Below are 21,877 nucleotides of genomic sequence, written 5' to 3' on the forward strand. Positions count from 1 at the left end.
TAGTTCATTTGGCACTACATTTTTGAGCTCAGTGTAATAGGCTTAGAATCTATTAAACTTTGAGATATTTACACACCAAAATCAGCAAAGAAGGTTCCCTCTTTTTAGTGACTGCAAAAGTCAACAATTAGAGAGACCAAGAATTTTGTTTTTGTTTTTAAATTAAATTTGCAGTTCAAAGAATGACCTGTAATATCTTGATATTAAATTGCAAAACGCATACATTTTTTATTATTTGTGCTAAATATATAGATTTTCTGCTACAGTTTGAGTATTTTTAAATTAAAATATATCACTCATTCTGAATGTATTGATTTATACATCTTTGTGCCAGTATTAAGTGAAAGGATTTTACAGTAAGTTAAAAAGATTTGGCAAGGCAGATTTCATTGTGTGAGTTAACTTAAATTCATATTCGTACTTCGTACTTCTATATTAAATATTTTCACTTTTTACCTTGTATTCTTTCTAAGTATTAGAATTTCAAAATGTCCTCTTATCCTCACACAGATATAATTCTCTTTAATATTTGTAATGTCCATGCTGCCCCATAAATAACTTTCTAAATATGTTAGCTGTTTGAACAAAAGAATTGATGGGTCAGATAATTGTAAAATTAGCATCTTTGGATAATTCAGAATTAATTTAATCATTTTCCCTGTCTTTTTTGTGTGACATTATTGAATTCCAAGAGAAATCTACTCCAAGTAGTATTTCTATTTAGAGTACAGGTGGTTCTCGACTTATGACCACCATGGAGCCTAAAAAATATAAATGTTTTAAATAAAGACAAAAGGGGTCATTCAGTCATTCTTACTGTTACTACAGGGAGAGTATCTGTCTTCACAGAAAACAAGTCAGTACTAGTGACTCAGAAATAGCAGACATTCTCTGAAAGTGAAACTTTTATTGGATAGTTTTGAGCACATCAATACTTTCCAGATTTTGTTCTCATCAGGAAGGTGATTGCCTTTTCCCTCACAGCAGAAAAATTAAATAATCTGCAAAATAAAAGTGTCATTTATTTTATTAATCTGAGGAAGAACATCTTTCCATCAAACAGACTTATTGTCATTTAATTGGTAGTTTATTGAATCAACAGGAAGATGCCTTGCACGGTTGAATAAGAGGTGTTTATTCATTTAATAACTGAATGAGTGCCATAAAATTTATTTAAAATGTTATCATTTCTGACATTTTCACTGTATAAAGTATGTAACAGACCTTGTAAAATCTGTTTGGCTTGTTTGAAAATTAATCCTAAAATACTATTGTATGAATGTTCAGAGTAATTACTTATCGTTTCTCTTGGTTAATCAAGAATGTACATAGTATGAAGCAAATATTGTTGATATTCTTTCACCCTTAAAAGTCACATAGCTTGGGTAGCCAAGTGAGGCCAGTGAGTGTACATTAATACATAAAGTAAATATGAAATTTGCCTAGGTTCTCAAAATAGAAAAAATAGGTTCTATGTCATGCTAGATAATGTTAACCAGAATACGCTACAATCAGTCAAAAGAACATAAGGTCTATTTTAGGACTTGCAATGCTTCAGTATATCAAGCCAATGGGAAAAAAGATGATGTGGAAATATATTGAACAAATTTTATATTACTATTAGAAAAGCTTCAAGGATTTTTAAAAATGAAATGTAATTGGTTTTGGAAACTTCTTGCTTGCCAGAATAAAATCTTACAAGGAATTCATTCAGCCTTTCATTCTGCCAATAATATGTTATAGAAAACATGAATGGGACTATAAAATATTTTCAACTTTCTGATACTTGCATTAGTTTATCATGTTCAACTCAACACAACTTTACATGCAAGGTACAGGATGTTCTATTCTAGCCAAAATAGAGACTACAGAATAATTTATTTGTGCAAGTTTTATTTTCTCACTTAAGTGTCTTGAATACATTTTTCCTATAATAAAAATTTTATCTTCTATTCATCAATTATGAATTATCATCTATTCACAATTAATGTGAACAGATACCCGTATTTATCTGCAGAAGTGTAAAAGGAAAATATTTAATTGTTCCTTCTAACTGATATCCTCTGGAAATGTGACTCAAAATATTCTAGTCTAGAATATCTGATAAATCAAATATTCATTTTATGTTTGGTAATCCATTGTTTAGCAGCCACAACTTACTCTTTGATGGTACTTTCACTGATTATCTTCCTTTTTCAATTATTTCATTCTTTGTCCAAAATAGAATTTAATATTGGTTTAACATTTTTCTTCTCTTAAGGAAGAAGGAAAAAGAAAGTGAAAGTAGGAAGTTTAGTCCCATTGTTCATGCCACTCTATTAAACTCATCAAATTAGTCAGGAATAGAACATTCCAACAAGTAAAATATCTGGTTGAAACAAAATAGAGCCATGATGGCGAACCTATGGCATGCGTGCCACCTGTGCCATATTGGTGGGCACGCGAGTGTTGCCTTAGCTCAGCTCCAGTGCGCATGCATTTGCTGGCCAGTTGCTTTTCGGGTCTTCTGGGCCCACTGGAAGTTGGGAAACAGGCTGTTTCTGGCCTCCAGAGGGCCTCTGGGAGGGTGGGGAGGCGGTTTTTGCCCGCCCCAGGCTCCTAGAAAGCCTCTGGAGCCTGGGGAGAACAAAAAACGGGCCTACCATGCCATCGCGTACCAAAAGCAGGCATGTGAAGGGGGCACACTGAATTATTGGTGTGGGCATGCGCACGCGTGACCCCCCACACACTCCCCCTACTTTTGGCACGTGATGGCAAAAAGGTTAGCCATCACTGAAATAGAGAGTTATTTAGCGTGAGGGAGTTAGCACTGGATAATATTGCATTACTTTTTAATCTATTTCTTTATGCAAGCATTAACACTTTCACTAATGTTTAATTCTGCAGTTTAGATTTTATAGCATGGATGTCAAACTTGCAGCGTCACATTGCTGTCAACATGATGTTTTGCGACATTTTTCCCCTTTGCAGAACTGGGGTGGTTATGGCCTGCGCATGACACATCCGGCCTGCAGGCCGCCCGTTTGACTTCCTGCTTTATTTACCTCTAATCAGTTTAGACTTTATCATTTAAACATTCAAATTGAACTGATAGAATGGATTTTAATTACCATTTATAAAACTACTAAACCTATATTCATCATTGTAATATTTTTAAAAAAACGTGTCCTGCCCAAGGAAGAAAAAAATATAATTGGAACACAAAAGATTGAGGAAAGAGAAAATTGTAATTAAAATGGTTTGAATACAAAAAGAAACGAAGAACAAAAAGTTCCGTCCTTTGGAAGCCATTGCTTATTTTGACTGATGATCATCATTAAGCCCGTAAGTTCGGCTGTAGGTTGTGATGGTTGTAAAGTGACTGTGCCCAGTTTTACAAACTTTTTTTGTGGCAATTATAAAGCAAATGGTTTGGTCATTATGTGAACACTGGTTGTTAAATGAACCCATTGTTTGCTATGGGGCATTTTTTGCTGCAAACCAGAAGTAAATGCTTGTAAAAACATCTAAAATCATGATCCCATTGACCGGAGGACCCTGCAGATGGCAGTAAATGCCAGCCGCATTTCAAGTGCTCAAAATGCATATATGTGATTGTGTGAGGGACTGGACATCAGAACTTCAAATCTAGGTCATAAGCCCCGTTTTCAGGGACTGTCATAACTTTGAATAATTGCAAGGAGAGAACTACTATACTAGTCAATGCAATTGATTTCCCAATAGCAGAAAAACTTGCCGATAACAGGAGTCATTAGCAATGTTTCCAGTCCTGGGGTAAATGAGCCAAATATGTTAGCCAGATACATGTCATGTGCATGATCATGAAAATGTAGCTCTTAATTACTTCTGCCTTCCCTTTCACATGTCACACTAAGCAATTGGTAATAAAGAATAAAAACGTCAGCCTCAGATTCTCTTCTCTTCTCTTCTACTGGGACAATTATGAAGAGTTTGAAAACGTTTGTTTTTATTTTAATGTAAAGACAGAACTAACTCCACTGTAATTACTCCTAAATTATGGCTTATATAAGTAAATTTCTTGCAATCATTGTTGAATTTATGATAATACCTTGTGAAGGGCAGTACATATATCTGAGGCAGTGCTTCAGAAGTTGGATACAATGAAAGAAGCATGTTGTGCCATTGTGACACATTACTTTTGTATATGAATCATTATATTGCCTGCCTATACCAAAGAGGTGGAATTCACTATTAAGTTCATGCCTTCCAGACATCTTTTAGTAATTGAAATAAATCACTTGAATATTATTTAATTATTTAAAATTAGTCAGAATCCCTAAGTATTAGATAATTGGTGAGCTATGATATCAAATTAACTATAATTTATTGGACACTCTTGTATAGTTCTTTATTCATTCAATAAGTTATATTTTCTTCTGTTGTTATACTATATAAATACTTATTCTTTTCAAGGATATTTTGAAGTTCATAATAATATCCTGATGCGAAACATTCTTTTACTTTCTCAGGCAGTTTTTTTTTAAAAAAAAATTATGCAGCAAAGCATGGCAATGTAGCTAGTTGTATACTCAGTCATCTGTTTAATCCTTATCCCCTTCACATTGTCAATACCCATCTAATTCCACTTTAACAACAGTAATTGGCTGATGGAGTAGCAGATATAGATTTGTTTTCCTGATGACTCCTTGACTTTTTTCCTCTGGTAATACTAATAGAATTCCAAATCCTTATTGGTGTGATCATGTCATGAGTAGGTCAACAGTCATGTCAAGGTCCTATTGGAAACTTCATAGCCGACATCTTAATTTAGACTTAGCAATTGCCCCCCTCCCCCCATGTGCATTTGTAAGCAATTCTTTCAAGTCTCTCAGTCATTCCATTATAATAGAATTCATTTAATTCAAAAGGAATTACTTCATGATATGAAGAAATACATTCATGATGTGAATGTATTTGGATCACTGCAGTTCAATAAAAATGAATCTAGGAACATCCGTTCTGAATTCTTGATACTTTTCAGCCTGAAAGGTAGAATTATTTATTTACATATTTGTTGGCCATATATATTATTTTTATACAATTTTATACAGATCTTTTTTATTTTTTATTTTAAACCAAGGGCAGGGGAAGTCTGACTATATGGTAGAGTAACCATTATTTATCAAATGATATAAAAGTATTTGTCATAAATCCCTTGACATCTCCTCACTGAATTCTCATGAAACCATTGCCAGCCTGATCAAAAATCTACCATTTGAGATTTGTGCTCTAGATACTTTGATGTACTAATCACTTCTGTCCTAATTTTATTATTGCTTGTTCAAAATCAACAGTTGCAATCATTGTTTATTCAAAAAGTGGTAGAGTAGAGCTTTTGTCCATCCACTTGTAACTCTAGATTCAGCATTAATTTTGATAGAACATCAGTGGACCCATGAAAAAATTCATTCCTGTTTTCAGTAAACCAACTGACTGTTCTAGGCATGAACATAAAAATATTATACTGCACAAGTTCAAGGATCTTATAACAGCACTAGAAATACCATGAAATATCTTCCCAGAATTCTACCTATGTTAAAAATGGGAATGTTTCAGGTCCTCCTCACAGAATACATTGACACTGGATGAAACAATAGACCCACTCTGTGGTGGCTCCCAATTTTCTCTCCCTGGGAAATGCCAGCTCCCACTGGCAGTTCATAAACAATCAACACATTTGTGTTCCAGTACATGTTTCTGCATGATTAGATTAGTTACTGTAAGGGTGCCTGTGATTTTAATAATGATTTCTATATAATTCCAATAGTTTATATTCAATTTCCATGTTTGTTCCCTGCTCAAAGTCTGTCAAGATAGAGGCAGGTTGTAAATATTGTAAAATAAATAGAAATAGAAGTTGAACATTCCTGACAAAATAATTAGATGTCTATAGTGCTGTGAAAACACATTTGTCATCTTTCAGATTTTGTTTGGTGTTGGTGCTGAAAGTTGTCAGAAATTAATGTAGGTCAAACTAATAGAGAAACTGAGTCTACGAAAACCAATGTTACCAACATTTGGTGCTTGTTCCTTTTATTTCATAAACAAAATCATTCAACATTACATTAATAGTAATGGTTACATTACCATTAGTTGCAGTAACTGCCACTGACCACTTCCTGTAATTAGTTACCAGATTCTCAGATTGTGATCTTCTACTCTATGGCAAAGTCCCTCAGTAACATTTGAGGGTTTTCTAGCATGAAATTCTTTTTTCAGATCTTGATACAAAATCTCTGTGGGGTTTAGATCTGGAATTTTACTTGGTCATTCCAAAACATTGAATTTGTTCTTCTTCATCCATTCTCTTATAGACTTGCTTGTATGATTGGGATCATTGTCTTGCTGCATGATCCACTTGCACTTCAGTTTCAGCTGATGGACAGATGGCCCGTTATTCTTCTGTAGAATTCTCTGACACAAAGCAGAATTCATGCTTCCTTCAGTGATGGCACCGTATCCAGGTCCTGAGGCAGCAAATCATCCCCAAACTATGTCATCTTCACACTTCACAAGTTGGTATGAGGCTCAAAATTAGAACATAGTCTTTCATTTTTCTAGATATAAAAGTCTCAGACTTTTTGATTCATCATTCCATTAAACTTTCCTCCAGGAAACTGGAGAATCAAATATGAGATGATCATCAGTGTTATTCTCAGTAATTGCTTCTACCTTGCTGATCTCTCATTTTTATCCAGTGCTTCTTTGACAATGGAGTCATAAACATTGGTTATAACTAAAGCAAATGAAGTTTGCAGATTCCTGGATGTTGTTCTAGAGTCCTTTCTGATGTCCTGAGCTGCACTCCTGAAATGATTTTGATAAGATGGATGCATTTAAGAAGATTCACTATTGACTGAAGTTTTCTCATTTCTAGCAAATCTCTCAGCCATGAATTGATGAAGCTTTGGAGCTTTAGAAATACTTATGTACTTATTTCCAGTCTGATAGGCATCAGTGAGTTTTTAAAGAACATATTCAGAAATTAAACAAAATTACATTTAATTACAAGACAAGATTTCTAGAATCTTTGTGGTGAAAACTTCATTCATTCCCTATGGTGTATAGGGAAACCTTGTGAGATTTATATAGGACAGGGTTTGCACAAATAAGGCCATATTGCTAAATGAAGAACTCGCATAACTGGCCCTAGTTATCCCTTTAATTGATTGAATTAAAGGGAGGCATATTTTTTTCCATACTGGCACATTGCAAGTCTGTTTACTGTCTGAAATAAATGAAACAAGCACTAAACTTTGGAATTCTTTTTCAATCATTCAATATCAGTAAAACCCTCACCAAAATCTGATAGCTTTCATGGATAAAGATATTCAGTAAACAAGAGAATAGCTTTCACATAATTGCATCAGAAGATGACAAGCATGGCAAAGAACTCTCCATTTGGGATCCCAGCAACTGATATTCAGAAGTTTCTTGCTTCTGATATTGGAGATATGTTGTCATCATAATTCATAGACATTTGTAATGCTGTTCTCTGATCTTTCCTTTTGAAAACATCAACATTGGCAGCTATCATTACATTTTATAGAAGCAAATTTTATCATTCAGTAAATTTTATCATTCATTTACTGTGTACTGGATCTGCCACCATTTAGTGTTGTTAATCTTGTTACACGAGAAAAGTTTGTGGCACTGATTTACAATGGTTACTCCTTCCTAAGCAGGCAATTATAATCAGTGATGATAGGGATGGAGAGATCAAGCTGTAAGCTCATCCTCTATTGTATGATGCATCTGGGTCAACATCCCCTGCTCCTATTAGTATCTGCCTGAAGCCATTGGGAAAGATCACCTAAGGTCAGGTATAATTAGAATGCAGGTAATACTCAACATTACATCTCCAATCCTGGGTTGAATAGACAATACCAAAGTGTTTTTATGGTGCCTGGAAATTATTAGAGCCTGGATAAAGAAAAAAAGGCTTGGGCTCAACCCCTACAAACAAAAATCACTTGTGTTCTGAATGGTTTGTAGGAAGACAGTTAAAACTTTGCTGATGTAACATAATTTTTAATGTTCTTTCCTCTAATTTTGAACTACTTGTTACTTCTATTCTCAGTATTTGTGTAGATGTATTTTGATTTTTGTATTGCAGTTTTGTTACTTTTTAAATCTGATTTATTAGGATATGAATGCCCCTCAGAATCATTAGAATAGTAACTGATAGACGCATTGAATTTGTTATCTGTAATTTGAGGGACGGGCTAACTATTCTGTAGAATCTGTAACTATTGATGCCATCTCAGGTATGGAATATTATCTAAAAGTTACCCAGCTTTCAGAGCTTCCATCTAAAGCTTACCTCCCTCCCCACACACACACATTCAAACATTATTTCCCAATATCTTAAGAAACTTGAACCTATTATTGAAGCATGTTCTTTGATTATTTTTTTTCCATAAACATGAATATTCTCATTGGAAGGAGTACATTATAGTCAATTCACTACCCTGATGTGTCATTGCCAACTGAGGACTCGGGTCTCATGTCTATGTGCTTGTTGCCCCTGCATGCATTATTTTACACTTGCTTTCTTTGCACTTCATTTGCTAATGTTCATTCCTCCATTCTGGAGGGAGAGAGAAAGGGGGGGAGGAGAGAGATGCTTTTGTAGGCCTTATTTTACTCAGTTTAATTAATTTGTTGTTTTGGGAACATGTCACTGGTCATTCCTAATTCAAATTCATTAGACATATATTAAAAAGTACTGGTCCCATTACAGAAACATATAGAATCCTATTGTTTACGTTCTTCCATTGAGTGATTTATCAGACCTGTTAATATATTGATTCTTGATGAACATATCTTTTTTTTTTATGTACACTGAGAGCATATGCACCAAGACAAATTCCTTGTGTGTCCAATCACACTTGGCCAATAAAAAATTCTATTCTATTCTATTGGAACTGTTTTAAGAACAGATTTGAGAATATGAATACATACACACACATATGATACAGAATTCTATTCCTTTTCTATACAGAAATAGAAAAGGAATAGAGCAGATAATGAGTTGTGAGAAAAGAGAAAAAGTGTGAGAGAAATATATATATATTAATTATAACTTATAAAAGATTATAAGCAGCTTCCAATCCGTTTGATAGAGATTATAAATGTGAGAATAAGGTTTTTGATTGACTTTAAAAGTTTGTTAAAGAATGCAACTTGCTTGCTATTTTGCTAGCCTTTATTTTACATTTTTCTATTTTCTAAATGTCGGCCCAGTAATAATGTTTAATCACACTTTGCTGTATTATAGCTAACAGCCTTAATAGGTTGGTACAAAAGGACATCTACCAGTTTTGACACAGAAAGTAATTATGAAATAAAAGACAGATTTTTGCTCAGGCTAGAATTAGTCCAGCAATTCAAAATATAAGCAGTCACCTTGGATTCGCATAACAGAAAGTGACACTCTTTCTTTGGCTATGGGCTAAATAGATCTTGTATAGTTGACTCAGATAGATCAACTGTCCACTGTGTTTTCTGTTAATTAATCTGAGAATCAGTTGTTTTGCTTTGACATTGTCTCAAAGTTCATATTGTATGTGTTAAATAATGTGAGAAATTTAATAAGGTGGGTTTTTTTCTAAACTAAAGAGTCAGGTGGTTATCAGAGGTTATTTTAAGAAAGAAAAATGTGACATTTAAATGTAGAAAGTTACAACAGATTTATCTCTGATACTTTTAGTTCTTTTAATTTCTGTTGTCATGAGCTGTGATAGAATACTTGGGTCTTCATTTTCATACTGCTGTTTTCCATATGAAGGTTGCTAATGTAAGTAGGCTGGGATGGAAGCCCTGTTCGGATCATTCATATTGGCTAATGAAAGAGGTGTCCTACAGTAGTAGGTTGGAGCTGAATGCACAAAAACATGGAGGGTATGGATAAGGCACAAACAAGAAACCCTACAGAAAAAAAAAAATCTCCAATATGGAACAGACAATTGGGCAATGGTTTGAAAGGTTGCTGATTCCTTCATTCGGTGTCCCTTGTCCTCCGCCTTTCAAATCACATGGCCTATTGCAGAGCTGCATGAAATGGGTGGAATGAAATATTGTAGCTGTTGTGACCATTAGGTCTCCTCTGTCTGTTGCTATAATATCAAAGTGTGAGTATAATCAGATATTTTCCTGAGCCAGTTTGGAAGCATGATGAAAAGTGAGTTCTAGTTTTGACTTAGTCATGAAAGATGACTGGGTGACTTTGAATCAGTCACTCTTCTCAGCCAAGCTCACCTCACAGGGTTGTTGTTATGGGGAAAAATAACAGGAGGGAGTACTGGCTGCCTTGAGTTATTTCTAAAAACAATGAAAGGTAGCAAATAAATAATAAAATAAATAAAATTTTTCTGGCTGCAACTGGAATGCTTTTATTATCACTACAGTCGAACTATCCCTTACCATCATTTAGCTGGATAGATAATTCTTCCTACTATATTAACAATAGTTTCAGATTACATACACTAACTATCATGCTAACCCAGGCTCTGTTCCTAATCAGAATTTGCAACTTAAAGTGTATTTTCCAAAGTAATATTATAGAAAACTGCTTGTAGTAATAGTGCTTGTATATTTAAATCACAGATACTATATAAAGAGAAGCAGCAGAGTGAATGTTATGAGACTATCCAAATGCATTAAGTATTTTCACTGACTCAGCAGTGATTCAGAATTAATACTGCCCTGTAGCAATAAACTTGGTTAGTTTTGTTGGTTTTATTTGCAATATAATTACAATATGCCTATTTTGATTAATAATGAAAGGAAACATGATTTCAGTGAAATGGATGACAAATGAAAAAAAAATCTGGTATTGATTAAATCCAAAAGGATTGGTTCTATTATTGGTGGTAAACTATGCTGAAAATTTTCAGTTAAAAATGTAGGAAAAAATGCAGTTAAAAATCAGACATATATCGGCACGCTTAAAATTACTGGGATAAAGATATAGTGATTTAGTGATGTAACGCTGAAGTCAAAATAAAAGTATTTTGCTGTGCTGAATAAAACTAATGGAAACATTCACTGGAGTAAGACAAATGGTGTTAAATGAGAAAACACACCATGAATTGCAAATGGAGCTGAGTTAATTTGTTGCTACAGTAGTGTTGCCCTACTGTTAAATGAAGACTGTGTAATTATCTTGCTGGCAGAGATAATGTCAAAACCTCATTTCTCCTTACATGCCTCGTTTTTACATGAGGGCTAATTGAGCTGCAAGGTGACAACTGATTATATATGGCTATCATTGGGGTCCTCTTGCTCAATTTGCAAATAATGTTATATTTCTTAAGAGATTACTTTTATATCACTCGTCAAATTAGAGGTAGTAAACTTTGGTACTCTTTTTAGTATGTGCCCTATAATCAGCAATATATTATCCTGAAAGATACAATTCCCCTCCCCTCCCAGACTTGTATTTAATTATTTATATTCTTAAGATTTGTCCACTTCTACCTTATCTTTTTGAGTATCAACATGCAAGCTATAATGGCACCTTTATAGTATTGATAACTGTCAACTAGTTTCGTTACTTTCATGTTCTAGTTAAATCACTGAGATTTCCACTAAGGTACCGTATTTTTCGGATTATAAAACGCACCGGAGTAGAAGACGCACCTTAGTTTTTGGGGAGGAAAATAAGAAAAAAGCTGATTGGCGGGTGGATGGACTCCCGGAATACCTCCAATCAGCTGTTCCCAGAGGTGAACTTTAGCAACAGGTTCGTTGGTTGTGAGCTCTGTGCCTTGCTTTTCTTTCAGCCTCTGAAACCTCCCTTTAAGAGGCTTTTTTTCAGCCTCTGAAACCTCCCTTTAAGAGGCTTTTTTCAGCCTCTGAAACCTCCATTTCAGAGGCTGGGTGAGGCTACATTTGGTGTATAAGACACACCCAAATTTTCACCCTCTTTTAGGGGGGGAAAAGGTGCGTCTTATACTCTGAAAAATACGGTAATATATATTGCCTTTTAAAATAAAAAAAAAATCATTGTTTTTCATGCAAGATGCTTGATAAACTTTTTAAAAATTGTTAATATATTTCAAAAGGTTTTTCATTTTGAATTTCAGATTCTGACCTTTATGTTTATAAGTAACAAATTTGCTCTTCATTTAAATGGCTAGTCTAGAAAAAGGGTCCCTAATCCCCGGGCAGCAGCCCACTACCGAGCCTTGAGCCGTTTAGAACCTGGACGTGAAAGTGGCGGGTGAGCATCCACACACATCCCCACTTGCACACTCAGCAGGCAAATGCATGCACTCAATTTGATTCAGCAGGAGCACATGTCCACTGGTCACTCAAATGGAGCTGCACGCACATTCACACCACACCACTCACAGAGAACCATCTCCTCTCTCCCCCACCCATCCGCAAAGCCAGAAAGGTTGGGAACTCTGCTCTAGAAGACAATCTTTGGTGCTGGTTGTATGTACAAGACAATACCCTATATTGATTTGTGATTTCCTCTCCCATTTACCTGCTGATCAGCTAGTTACATGAATTATCTAGTTAATGAATGGTAGAGAATTCTTTGGTTTATCTTTCATATTTTCTTCAAGGCAATACGTAGAGATCTACCTTCAATTTATCCTTATAACAATGTTGTGAAGTAGATTGGATTCAAAGTTAAGAGTTTCCATTGCTTGGAATAAACTTGAACCTGGATTTTTCAATCCAAGCTAGAGGATGATAGAAACACAGCACGGTGTATGGATTATGGTTCTGGAATTGGTCCCAGTCCGATTCCAGAACCTTAATCCATACATGGTGCTGTCTTTCCTCTTCTATCGTCCTCTACCTTGGATTGAAAAAAAAATCCTTAAATTATGATCTTTTTGTAAACATTAATATACATAAAATGATGAAGTTTTCAATGAATGTTTGATAGCTAAAGAATTTTACTCCTGAATGCAGTCACCAATTGTTTGATCAATAGAAAGGATTATCAGAGGAAAAGAAAACCAGTTTAGATTTTATCCTCAAGAAAGCACTCATTCTTGATTTGCATTTTTTTATTGTTATGTTTTGAAAAAATAGGAATGAAAAGATCTATTAGTGTGTGTTCTTGATTCCAACGAACAATGTTGCAAAAACTTCATAATTTAATTTAGCATCATAGCAAATCTTTGGAAATAATGTTTTGTTTTCACCAATTTCTCATTTTAGTGCAAAGGACACCAACTTCAGTAAGCTCGTGCATGCTGTTTAAATCGCCAAATAAAAACGATTTTTCATGCTTGAATTTAACTTCCTCATAGTTAGTGGAAATTGTTTCATTTCCCCTAGGGTACAATTTTTAAAAACCTATGTTTTAAAAAAAACATTCAAAATGAAACATTTTCCCACAGGAAATATTTTTAATAAGTACTTCCAAAATTTTATTTAAGATTTATCTGGATTTTAGTCCATTTGTAACTTTCTAAAATCAATATTTCAATTGCCGCTTTGCTATTTATTTGAGAAACTTTTTAAAAAGTTCTTTAAAGCAGTTAAAACTTCTTTTATTAAGGTTTGAATGAAACTCACTCAGTGCTCTCAATCATGTCAATCCAAATGTTTCTAATAGATGAAAGCAATTAACAAGCAGGTTCTGAAAATGATTAGAAAAGAATGTGAATATGTCTCTATCTTACGGTCTCTTTACATTTGTCTGGAGCATTTGTGAGTGATCCCAAGTCCTCTTCTTGTCCAGAGAAGTACTGTTTGCCAGCTCCACTTTTCAGAGCCGTCTTCAATCCTTCATTTGTTCTTCTTGAACTCTTTTCACAGAAACCAACTGATGTCTTAAAAATTAAACCATAAACCAAGAGAGTGATATGGATAATTTTCCTATGATGGATTTACAAAAAAGGCTGGTTATTGAATATCTTATGAGACAAAGTATGATAGATTATGTCTATGAAGGGAAAGATGGTCTAATAGACTACAGCAGTGGTGAAATCTAAAATTTGTTACTACCCGTTCTGTGGGCATGGCTTGGTGGTGGGGGTAATGTGACGGTGGGCATGGCCAATTTTTTTTTTTTTACTTTTAAAACCATTTTTTCTACAACCTCTTCCGCAAAGAGATTGTAAAAAAATGCTTTCAAAAGGCTCTGACGATCCCAGCTGAGTTGCCTAATCGGCAGAGGCTTTTTTTCTTTTAAAAGCCTCTGCCGATCAGGCAACTCAGCTTGGATCATCAGAGGCATTTAAAAGAAAAAAAGTCTCTGCTGATTAGGCAACTCAGCTTGGATCATCAGAGGCTTTTAAAAGAAAAAAAGCCTCTGCCGATCAGGCAACTCAGCTGGGATCGTCAGAGGCTTTTAAAAGCATTTTTTCTACAACCTCTTTTTTTTTGTTTTGTTTTGTTTTGTTTTATATGCCGCCCTTCTCCGGAGACTCAGGGCGGCTTACAATGCGTTAAGCAATAGCCTTCATTCTTTTGTATATTTTATACAAAGTCAGCTTATTGCCCCCACAAACTGGGTCCTCATTTCACCTACCTTAGAAAGGATGGAAGGCTGAGTCGACCTTGAGCCTTGGAGAGATTCGAACCAGCAGAAAAGATTAATATTGTTAGAAGTAAAAGAAAGGAAAATAATTGGAAAATAAAAGGAAAATAAAAAATTATTTGATCAAGATTAAAATAGATCCAGCCACAGAGTTGAAGATAGTCTCACCTGGGAAGTCTGTAGGTAGGAATAGGTAGTAGGCCAGGTCTGCCCCCGAGCAGTGGTCGCTTTGCGGGGAGATGTGGAGGAAGCAGCTGCATTGGTCTGTTGAAGATCTTTCTGAGAAGGGGAGGGGGGGTTCCCTTTCGGGCCAGCTAGCACTGCTGGAGTGGGAAGAAGAGCCCCCAGCGGTGTTTTGCCCAACAAAGCTGGCTTAGGCGAGGGCTCAGCAGACTGCCCTAATGCAGGAGTTCGACCAGGGGTTGGCAGCAGAGGTGGTGGCTTGCTCAGCGTCGGGGGGAGAGCGCTTCCGCTTGGCCTGGCCTTCGGATACTCGCCGTCTTCACCTGCAGCGGCTATTGTATTTGTTTCTTCAAGCTTATTTCTCCTGGTCTTCAGGTAGTCACTTACTGAGTTCAGTTCTTCCATATATAAATGCTTTCCTCACTTAACAGAAAGAGGAGTGGTCTAATTCCTAGAGGCACATGGTAACTCTCATAAAGCTCCCGTTCTAGAAAGCCATCCGCCAGATCAGCTGCTTTGTGGGAAAACTGTGCATTGCTGTTGTTCATGCTCAGCAAAAATTTCCTGAAATTCTTTAGCTATCAGAGCTAGGGCATCTTCCATGGGCATATTACGGAGAATTTTGATAGTCTGATGAAGCATAATTACGGTGCATGAGGAAAGTGTTACATTAGATGGTTCAACAAGAATGCAAAATGGAGAACCATAATTTTTAACTTCCAGGAGGGCACGTGTAAGACCTGATTCAGAAGTAAGGTATATCATTATTATCATCACAAGGCCATGATCCTGCAACCGATGGCCTATGGCTCTTGAATAATCTGCTTGGTCCTTGCTGATGGAAATAATGACACAATCTGAAGGTCTTTCTGTGTTGTATTCCTTCTCTATCTGCTGGTAAAACTGCAGGTTTACAACTTATCATGATGAGCATCCTTGGTGTGGCCTTTCTGAGGGTACTGGTGTTTCTCATAATTATCTTCATTCTCTGTTGATGGATGATTCTGCTGCCCAAAAAGTTCTTCAAAGCTGTTACCATCCTTCTGATCCTTCGGATAACCATTTGGTGGAGAGTAAGAACTCTTCTGAATAGATTTGTAAGGACTTATGTCCAGAAGTAGAGGAATCCACCCCGGACTCTGCCTTTTTTCAGGATCGGGTGTTTGTGCTTGATCTATGGTTACTTTGGGCCATGAAGTGATTTTAGTTTCCGCTCGGGCTGCCCAGGTGCCCATCCACCCTGCGAGACAGGCCGGCCTAGTCGCTGTCCTCACGGAGTGGCTGTGACTCTCATTAAAATAGATCTGTTTGTGTTAGTTTTTACTGTTATAATTATCTTGAATAAAATTACTACAAATAATAAGAAGTGACTATTCATTGTTTAACAATGCCAATATTTGTTGTTTAGCAATGCCAACAAACTACTTGTTTAAAATTGATTATATTCCTAATCATTTTTTAGAATAATAGAGGAGGGCTTCTATTGTATCTTCCACTGTACTCTAAAATGTCACTAAATTCTCTTCTTTCAAATATAAATTTTAATTCCTATTCATTGATTCTATGCCTGGTTTTAATGAAAACAATATTAAGTTTTGCATATATATAAATAAATAAATGGGTATGTATTTGAGATCTAAATTTAGCTTGTTGCAAAATAAATTAACATTTTAAACATTTTAAAAACTGAATAAAATAAGCAGGTAGGATACAGAAAACATTTCACTATTTGGGGGAAGCAAGTGAAGTAGTTGAATCATTTGCTTTTTAGTTTTAATAACCTTAGGGAGATTTTTTTTTTTCTGAACAAGTAAGAAAAATCTACAACTTGCTCATATATGCTACAATTGAGTTGTGCGCCTCAGTTGTAATTCTTACCACAAATTCTTTTTAAATGTTACAGAGTCCCTTAATTCTTTGTGCACATTGCGTGGCATTTTTACTTAATGGCAATTGAAAAACTCTGAAAAGCATTTATGATGTGTGAAATAGTAATATGGAACATAGTAAAATATTACAATATTTTATCATATTTAGAAGATTTTAAGTTCTTTCAAACTTGATAGAATAAACCTACACTAAATTAATTGAGCTTAGCTCATTTGAAGTGATCTTTATATTTTCAGTTGAAGTACATTGTGATTTGCAAGTAAAAGTTTTAGGTATTTTAATCTATTAGACATATTTGATACAGTACTGTAAATATGAAATATATCAGCATCTAAGCATTTTTGTAATATGGATAGCATATTGAACCTTCAGATACCATAGAGGTAATAACTATGTGGTAGAAAATAAAAAAATAAAAAATAAATAAAAAATAAATGGAAGAACACTATGTCAGCGTTTCTCTGGCATAGAGAGCAGAGAGAGAGAGAGAGAGATAAGCTCTGAACTTCTGCCTGCTAAATCCCTTTGATGTCCGGTTGTCGTGGAAATGAAGGGGGGGAGACATTCCTGGGAAATGACGAGACAAGGAGTCTGAAGAATGACTTGGAAGATAGCCAATGAGAAGCAGATATTTGGGGATCGGAAAGGGAGGGATTGGGGGGCAAAAGGTCAGTCTTGTCCGCATCGAGTCATTATCCAGTGGCTGTGCTCAATTAAAGAAAAGATTTCCTTAAAGTTTGGCAGTTTGGAAATTCATTTATTTTGAGATAGCATCGAAGTCTGACACACTATTATAGGGGCCATAGGATTGTTTGGATTCTTTGCCTAAGCACCTCAGAATTTTGTATTGGAGATTCTCTTCCATTTTGGCAGGTAACATCTTGATAGAGAAATAATATCCTCACAATGCTCTAAGGTAGCATGGAGAAGGGTGGGAAGATGGCACGTGGAAAAAAATGGTTCAGAATCCACCCTTCACCTAACTCCCAGTGGGGGAGGTAGGGCGGGGATTTAGATAAACTAGGTGACTTAAACTCTGATTACTTTTAGAAAGCAAGCGAAGGAGTTGATGGAACAATATAGATATTTCTCGGTTTTTATTTTCACTTTGCCAGGTTACATCCAGCTGAGTGATCCAATAATATGGAATTGTTTTCCCCATGAATTTCTAGCTTTCATTCTAAGAAGAAAATTACCTACTTTATGTTTGTTATGAATGTTTTTGACTCTAATGTAGCATGCTATCCCTTTTATTTTCAAGGATTTCTGATGACTTATTTTAACACCGTATTCTATTTCTGAATACTAGTTTCTTCTTTCCATTTAATTTGTGAAAAATATAAATGAGTGTATCTTAAAATGTATATATGATGCCTTCCTCACAATTTAGGAAACACCTATTCTCATGGAAGAGGAAATGTGTGGCAAAGGGTATAATTTTCAGCAGATTAAAAAGTGCACATCATTCATTAAAGAAATTGTTTATTTCTGTAATATAGTAGATGTGATGTCTTACATTAAAGAATATTATCCTTATAACCTGATTTATTTCTGTTGTGTTCATAAATTCTTTCCATTATCTTCTGAAGCTGAAACCAAGAAGCATTAAGTTTTTAATACTTGTTCTTTTTAACCAATTGTGGTTCTCTGATATTTTAGCACTGTTTATTGTTTGAGCAATATAAGAATATAGCCTAGAATTTCAGTTGGGTTAGCACCAACTTTTATTTAGCCAAAAGCAGTTCTGGTATTTTACAGCAGACATTTCTTCCGATGCAGAGAGCACTCTCAACAGTGGGCTGCCCTAGGTGCTGACCTCATAATTTCAAGAAGCAGGTGGAGGTGGCAATTATAGCTATGGCCACTATCTTGAACCTTCTGTACTAGGTGATGAATTGCAAATGGCTAGCCCAGTGCACAACAATAAACTCAAATAAATCTTCAATGTGTAATAATGACAAGACTGAAAGACTGGCAGCTATAACAAGGCTGCTTTTGTCACCCACTTTACTGTAGCCTTCATATCCATCATTATCAGCTGGAGCTAGCTCAAGAGCTGGACAAGAAGGTCTGAAGAAGGATGAGTTGTTTGCACTGAAGCGTCCAGTAGGTCCCATCTGGCAGAGAGTAAATGGGATTTTTTTTTCATTCTGCCTGTTCAGTGGGCCAGAGCTGTCCATCATTTTGGGCAGAGATCTGATTGCATCATGCTGTGGGACAATATGGCTCAGTTGTTTAATATAGGCACTGATAATCAAAATAACAAGAGTATTGCCTTTTTATTGCCTATTTTCCCCAAAATTGTATAGCAAAAGCAATGTCCTTACATTAAGTTTAAACACTGATGTCTAAAACATGCTTATGTAATTACTATTATATGCTTCTAGAGAGATGACAATATTGTCATCTGTTAAGAGATATTTGGATATTTCCTCAAACATAACAGACATTGTAAACGCTTCTTCAATTTGATCAAGCCTCTAGCAAATTTCAAAGAGAAATCCTATATTCTATTTGGGAAACTTATTGTATCAGAGCTCTATTCGTGCCTTTAGTCCAAAAGCAGATTGGTTGAGTTCACACCATAAATTAGCTTTAATATATTAAAGCTGAGCAGACCCACTAGAGCAGGAGTGTCAAACTCAAGGCCCACAGGCTAGATCCGGCCTGCGGGGTGCTTAGTTTTGGCCTACAGGGCTGGAAACAGCAAACAACTGGCCCTCCCAAGATCAATTTTCATTGGCTTGCAGGAGGCTGTCATAGCCGAAAATGGAGCTTGGGAGCCTATTTTCGCTGGCAGAGCGCTCGGGGCACCACATGAGTGACATCAAGCTGACCACGCCCACTCCAGCGCCCCAAGGTCAAACACAACCCTGATGCAGCCCTCAAATCGAATTTGACACCCCTGCACTCTTTATAAGCAGCATGAAAAACCTCTGCAAGCAGCTGTATCACATCTACTATGGGATGTGGTTACTTCTATAGTTTGGAATATTCTTCCCTTGTGCCAGCTCAGTTCATGAAGTACCTTTTTTAATGTTTTGCACAGCCTCACATAATTACACTTATTCAAGTAAAAGCCTGAAATAGAGAAAAGAAGTTGGGTCATTTCATGCAACTGTAGATAGAACAGGGTTTTGTTATGTCAGTTACATGCCCCAGGTTTGTATTATGCTACAGATCCCATCTGTTAGAAACGAGCTGAGCATACGATCCACTGTTTCTTCTGTCTTTTTGCACAATCTGTACCTTCAGTCATTTGATAATTTTTCAATTCTGGCCTTGATTGCTTTAGTTTGAATAACTTGCTCTTGTGCAGCCAAAATCAAGCTTTTAGTTTCTTTTTTAATGTTCCAGTTGTAATCCATTGCCAGGTTTCCCCTCAATCTTTTGTAGTATGTATGTAATACATACATATGTAATATTTTTCCTTACCAACATTACGTTCATATTTTTATTATTTTACTTCAATATTCATGTTTTGTTTCTGCTCAGTGTTCTAATTTTTAACTTCATCAGCACTCTTCTTCAGTGACTTTACATAAACAGCTAATTTCTTCTTTGACAGTTTGACTTGAAATAAACCTCTGCCTCCTATTTCAGTGAATCAATTATTGTCTATCAATATCACTATGGGGTGTAATGTATAGTGCATAGTCATTAATTTTCTTGTTTTTTCTATCCAAACAGTCTAGTTCATTTATGAATATTTTTTGTAGGAAAGAGAAATTTATTTTTGTTGGAAAGAGACTGGTGGTGCCAGGGGAAACAGTCAAGCAGGGAATTAGTCTAGAATCCTTACATGGGCACAAAAGGGCAAAGTCCAACCCTCTCTTGAATGCTATTGAACTTTATATAATCCTACCCAGGTACAGATTCCTGTGTATAGGCATGAGCAAAATCAGCAAATTGAATTATTCACATGCGGACCAGGTTGTTCACACCTTCCATAATTGTTGCACAACTATTTGTGAATAATTATTATTCCTCTTTTAATTACTCTTTGCCCAGTGCTTCTAGAATAGGAGGTGGCAGTAATTTATTTTATTTACTTAGTTTATTCAATTATATGGTTGCCCACCTAAACAAAGCTGCCTATCTCCAGAAAGTGATTCTGGGATACTAACAAAAATTAAAAACATATCAATACCAAAACCAATCCATAGTACATATGTACCTAGGTACATAAAGGGTCTAATTGTTAATATTTTTATTATTAATTATTAATACTAGATAACTACCTAGAGCAGGGGTGTCAAACTCACGTCACGACGGCATCACATGATGCATCAGGACTTTTTCCCTTCACTAAAACGGGGGTGGGCATGGCCAGCGTGTGACGCATCCGGCTCATGGGCTGGGAGTTTGACAGCCCTGACCTAGAGGCAGTGATGGACTGGAAGAGTGCCAACATACTGAATAAAAGGCAATTTTTGAAAGCAATCTAGAAGTTTCAGCTTGGAGAGAATTACTGTGACATGGATACAGCATGTCTGGCTTCCTCTGAATTGCCAAACGCAATTTCAGGCACTGATAGTACTCTGTAAAATTCTAAATGGCTTAGAGGCCAAGAACCTCGCTACCATTCACCCTGTGCATTAAGTACTTCTATGTAGTTCCATCTGTACAGATCTGAGTATAACCAATTAATAAGTTTTGTAATGCCATATAATTCTTTGTTCAATATTATAGTTTTAAAAATAGTATGAAGGTTAAAAAATGCATACATTTAGAGAACAATTTTGTACCATTAAAAAAACTTTACTATTTTGTAAAATAGATCTGTTAAAAACTTTTATTTATTTAATTCAATTTACATAGTTGGACATTTCACAAGGGTGAAATGTCTGGGCAGCTAACACAGTTCAAAACATAACCAACTGTAAAAATTAAATAACTGCCAGCAAAAGTAAAAAACAAACAGTTGAACTATGATTCATATAACTAGTATGATATTTTAACCAGTAAGAATTTACTCTAATAAGACAGTTTGGATTGAAATGTCTATGGAGATTCTCAGTCATCCAGGTTATGGTTGTCTCAAAGGTGCTTTTTTCAAGAAGCAACTGGACTTTCTTGTTTTTCTTTGAAGACATTTTGCTTCTCATCCAAGAAGCTTCCTCAAGAGCTGAGGATGAGAAGCAAAACATCTTCAAAGAAAAACAAGGAAGTCCAGTTGCCTCCTGAAAAAAGCACCTTTGGGTTCTGACTTGAAGAACAGAATAAATAAAAATCATTAAATGCAAAGTTCTAAATATTTCTATTCAGTAA

General features: G+C 35.6%; 1 protein-coding gene and 1 pseudogene across 5 annotated transcripts in view; one reads left to right on the top strand and one right to left on the bottom strand.

Moving 5' to 3' along the window:
* Positions 1-21,877, top strand: part of GPATCH2 (G-patch domain containing 2) — a 94,958-nt gene that overhangs the window by 27,799 nt on the left and 45,282 nt on the right. The window lies entirely within an intron of this gene.
* LOC148116903 (nuclear receptor coactivator 5-like) lies at positions 14,657-15,951 on the bottom strand (annotated as a pseudogene).

Source organism: Pantherophis guttatus, chromosome 1, assembly GCF_059756535.1.
Source record: "Pantherophis guttatus breed Tessera chromosome 1, ASM5975653v1, whole genome shotgun sequence".
In the NCBI taxonomy this organism is placed as follows: Eukaryota; Metazoa; Chordata; class Lepidosauria; order Squamata; family Colubridae; genus Pantherophis; species Pantherophis guttatus.